The sequence below is a fragment of the Nymphaea colorata genome, chromosome 3, assembly GCF_008831285.2.
Source record: "Nymphaea colorata isolate Beijing-Zhang1983 chromosome 3, ASM883128v2, whole genome shotgun sequence".
NCBI classification, from domain to species: Eukaryota; Viridiplantae; Streptophyta; class Magnoliopsida; order Nymphaeales; family Nymphaeaceae; genus Nymphaea; species Nymphaea colorata.
This window is the reverse complement of record NC_045140.1, coordinates 24,661,428-24,666,985: the sequence shown is the minus strand read 5'-3', so window position 1 is coordinate 24,666,985 and position 5,558 is coordinate 24,661,428.

The window sequence follows — 5,558 nt, the reverse complement described above, 5'->3', positions numbered from 1 at the left end:
TCATTTAATACGAAATTGGGTGGCTGTGCGATCCAGTTTGTCTGGTTCCAAGGTCAGAAATGGCGGAACCCATCTCAGTCTTCCATTTAATCCAAAGTGACCTCACGAAGTGTGGGAGGCAGCAGACGGAGAACTTTGTCAAAAGATAGTGACATTGATCACGAATTTCAGCGATCTCGATCTTGTTTGGTAGGGTAGGTGGTTGGGAGGGGGAGGGTTAACACGTCCTCTTTCGACACATAAACATTGATGTGATGTCCTTGGAATTTAGTTACCAAGAAAAGGCTTCCAACAAACACGCTTCAGACTCGAATTCAAGTAAATGAAGGGGCCTCGTTTACTATTTTTTAAAGTTTAGGGAGCGTGAATATCGATCTTATAAAAAAAATTGATCTACACCTTGATTTCCGATGACCTTCTTTATATGGATAGATTTGAAAATCTGAAATGCATCCATATATATAGTAGGTTTTGTGAAAATCTGGAATGCATCCATGTCCATAATTGGTTTTGGAATATAAGTGGAGGTCAAATCGGCTCCCCAGCACCGCACCGAACCATAGATAAAGTTAGATGGTGGAATAAGTAAAGTCAGTATGTGTTCTATTCATTACCCCTGGAAGCAAGAAATCTTCTGCCCTAACACTTTATAGAAAACCCAATCAATGTTTGGCTAATGTCTTTCCAATTGGGTCACCCAATTAATGTCTCTAAGCCCTTATCCTTGTGGTAACCCAAATAGAAGCCTCATTCTGCACCGAGTTACACCATGATGAACCATACACCTGTTCTTTAATGGTTTTTTGGTACGGGTAACAAATTTTTAATGGTTTTTTGGCACCAGTAACAATTTGTTACTGCTGCTCAGTGAAACGGACCTAAAGTTTGAGTAAATTCATGAAACCAAGTAACAAAGCATTCTATAAATCTACTTCAAATACTTCAAATTTTGAGGCAAAATAACTAGACAATAACAATTTGATATTGTTGCCAAATGGCTTCTTAGGCATAGTTTGATAGTGCAGACACTCTGTGAGTGTCCCATGAATCTATCCTAAAGATTGGACCATTCTTCCAAACCTAGTAATTCTAGTGTTCTACTAGTCTACTTCAATCTTTGGGCAAATTCATGTGATACTCACAAAATGTCCTTGATGTTAAATGACCCGTGATTGTTTGACAAGAAGAAAACTTATGGAGTGACCAGTGAATCTACCCTAATATAGAGACAAGTTCTTGATTAGGAGTTGTTTGGCAGCAAGGATATTGACAAACCAAAACCTTAGGTCCCCAATAGACTAAATCCCAATATACGCTATGTCATAAATATTTTTTGCCTAAAGTTGAGTCCATGAGGAAGTTGGCCAGCATATCAGTATGTTACTTTGAATCAAGTTCTCATGCATCACGTCATGGTGACGTTTTCACCTTATTAGAAGTTAGAACATGAGAAATCCCCTTCCCTGATGGAAGACCATCTTGGTGGAAGTACACTCAGAAAGCATGCACTATCCAAGCAAACAAACGTGTCGTTAAAATTAGGTCACATGTTTTGAGTGAGAGTACCCAACATCTACTTGGCTTTGTCCTGGAAAATTTCCACTTAATTTGAATTAAAAAGGAAAAAGAATGAATTGGCATATGTGGAATTAATCTTTAATCGCTTTCAAAGAAATTGGGCTTCTCTTCATTGAATATTCCCATTTGTGAGCCCATCCACAGCAAGGTTCTTAATTATTCACTCTTTAATGTATTCTTAAGATATTCATCAGACAATGATGTGCTACTAAAAAAAATGTTTTTTCAGATCGTAATCATTAATTAATTAAAAAAAAAAGCACTGAGTGGATTGAAATTTGAATAGTAAGCAATAACAGTTTGTAGCTAATTAATGGATAAGTTCATGTGACATGTAGTCCTGGAACTAATTAATTGGGTCAAACATGAAGTCGTTAAGGAACAAAAGGCCGGTCGTTAATTTATCATCAGGATAGTTGAAACAAATACCTTTTGACATAATTTGTTCCTCTAAACTTCCCCAACTCTATTGTGGTTCTTCACTAATGTGGATATATATACATAGATATTGCTTGTTCCTCAAGATATATGGCGTTGTTTGTGCCTCAAAGGATATATAATAGGACTGTTATAGCTCACACAACTTGAAATAACAATAACAAGAAAGGGGAAACCCTAGAAGTAGATTTGTGAAGAAAAACTACGGCTTGCGTACGCTCAAACAAAGATATGTACGGTGTTGAATATGTATGTGATGGACTCCTAGTGACTTTCGAATATCCTACGTAGCGGGCCAAAACTCGTTCTCATCCAAGTTGTCTATTTCATGAGAGATCTTTTCTGTTAATAAATGGATGGATGACTATTCCTTAACTGGCACAGTTTTGGATGAGGTTGCTGCTCTCAAGGTGGGTAAGAAGAGTATTTCATCTTATTGCCTCGTTGAGAGCCGAAGCACCCATCCTTTCCTTCATCCCCAAAACGGCACCATGCCACTCTCATTTTATCTCGAAAATCAAGGAATTTTCTGGGTCGATTGGATCTTTAAAAGAAAGGAATGAGGGTCCCCGAAGGAAAACTGGGTTAGGTTAGGTGGATTAGGTAGATGGGTTTGAGTTAGGTGGTACATGAGGAGGTGGATTAGGTGGGGTTTGGGTTTCACTTTCAATATGGGCCAGGTGATGGTTTTGGTTTTGGCTAAGCTTTAGATTTGGATTTAGGTTTAAGTTCTCGTTTGGGTCACTGTTAGGGTTTGGATTTAGATACTGGTCGTGGAACATGATAGGATAAAGTCTTAATTAGGAAAGAAATACTGAGGCACCACCTTGGACAGTCCGTATTCAAGTTAGTTAAGTGCATCTAACATGATTAATGTATTTTACAGTTTATCAACTTATGCCATGTGGGTTTATAATCTATTTGAAGGATAAAAAGCACATTGAAAGAAAGTAAAATCTCATTCTATTGCTTCTTTCATCATTTCTTTTCCAAGGGGCACTTGTGCTCCCACATTGAAAGAAAACACTTTTGTCGCACAAACTTAAATTCACTTGACAAACAAGCGACGTTAAAAATGTTAAACAGCAATAAGATATAAATATACGTATGATACAGACTAATATGCTTCTGATATCCAATTTTAAAGGTTTTCAAGTTCATCCTCTTTTTGTTTGTTTTTTTTTTTTCAATGAAAAAGTTCTTCGAACACTCGTTGTCAATACTGTGCAAGGAAACATGTGATTTAAGAACACATATTCCAAAAAGACAACAGTCTTTCTTACCATACGCCATCTACGTGTTTGTCTTCCATAATTTACTACTGTAAAATGAGAATTTTGCAAGACCAAAGTGTGGACTAGAGAGTTTCATAATGTGATCTGATTTTCCTCGGGCTGGACGGGTGCTCTTCAGTTGATCGAATATCCAGCCCAACCTTGACTTATAATCTTTCTCTTTAGAGTAATATGTTGTCTAATTCTCTTTATGCAAGATTAGCGCCGAGTGCAACCAGTGTTCCTTTTATAAGGCAACAGAGAACAACTAGAAGACCTTCGACATTCAGACATATTGTTTTTGTAATAGCAATCAAAAGAAGGTTCACCATGACCTCAAAAGTATGAGCAGTTGGCTAGACGGGAACCGAGAGAATCTAGAAAGAGGAGATGACGACATTTTTGCTACGTTGATAGGCTTGTTTCAATCTGCAGATATCGTTCAAAAATTAAGCATCAACGTTGGCAGCGTCCAAATGGAAGGTGAAGTAATATTTTGCATAATGATGTATAAGAACTCATCCTTATGTGCGTGTTGAATCAAAATGAACTGGACAATCTTTTACATTTGCATGATGTCAAGTAATGGCTTCCTAAGAAAGCTATCTTGCATGCTAGCTAGTCATGAAATTAGTAAAACTTTAATTTAATTGAGGAAGGTAGCACTTCATTTAATTTAACTGTCAAAAAAAATTTTGATCGGATGTAGACACCGGATATACACCACTTTTCTTAAGTTGAAGGACGTGGAGAGCAAAATTTCGAGTGGCGACTCGAACACTGCCGACCAAGACGACTGCTCTCGTTTGCACGCCAATTTCACCTATCAATGCCCTTTGAATATCTCGCGTGAATGACAAATTTTCTTGATGTTTTTTGCTGATCAGCTATGCATTTGACGAAGTAGAAAGATTATTATAACGGTGCTATTGTGGCGAACAAAATATTTGTTACATTAATACAAAACAATTAAGAGAGACACAAGGCAGCATTTTATGGTCTTGCCTGTTGGGTGTCCTCCTCTCGGAAGGTAGTACCTGCAAGGTGGCACACTCGCAGTTACTAGCTTGACTTGCAAACATTTCTCAAATAAAAGTTTTTTATTAATAAACTTGAGATTTTACGTTACCTGTTTCTCCGGCAAGTTATTTAAGCCCAACACTACTCAATCTAGGATCTTATCCGATGGGATTAACCTAGTCGAGCCTTAAATCATTGCTTTGCTTCTTCTCCTGTCTCTTCTTCTTCTTCTTCTTCTTCTCTTTAGTTGTCGGTGCACCTTCTTGGTGTTCCTGTGCAGACCTTGAGCCTCCGCTGGTGACTTGCTGGCAGACGAAGCTGCTGAAGTCATGTGCAGCTTAAGATCCAACAGTGGTATCAGAACACAGGGATTGCCGAATCTCAAGAAATTGAATCTGCCTTTTGTGATGTCTGTAGTCATCTTTGTCTGTGTGCACATAAGTACATTGTCAGGCTACTGTATTATGCTATTTAGATTATGATGGTATACTATTTTAGATCAGGCTTCCTGAATATTCTAGCATGCAAAAAATCACAGAATCTCAGCTATACATTTAGGTTTAATCCCTTTGCGTACACAACTCTGTTTCGGATTAATAGAATATATATATAAAAAGAGGCAACCGTCTCAACAGCAACAGCTCATGGCCTCTTTCTGTCCGGAAACATTAGACCGGACGTCAGGTTTTCGCCGCAGCTATAATAAAACAGGAAGAAAGTGAAACAGAGGGAATAGGAGTAGTCCAATGCCTCCGGCGACAAAAGACAGAGTTTGCACTGTTCGATACCCCAAAAAAAAGGGGAGGGGGGGGTGAGGAAGAGGGTAAAGGACCTTACTCGATGGCTTGGAAAACCCGGCCCAACCGGGCTACCGCCGTCGCTCCTCCAAGCTGTACGCTGCTTGCGAGTCTGAACCATAGGCTGGCTGGAGAAATAGCAGTAGTTCCTCCCGTCTGTCGCCGCCGGAGATCCAGTCGCTGCACCTTTTTACGGCGGCCTCTGTAATCAGACCCGCTAGGACCCCTTGCTCGTAAGTTATTTCACAACATTATTAGAGTATTCCTGACTTGATATGCATTTTTTGTTTATGCTGCAAAAAACTCCATGAGTGGTATTTCCGAGCATATATCTGCGCCTGCATGTCAGAATATATCAAGCAAACAGTGATACAGAATCTAGAGAGATTTATACGCATTGATAGATTAAAATTAGACATATAGTAAAACCATGTGCAATTATGAATATGGT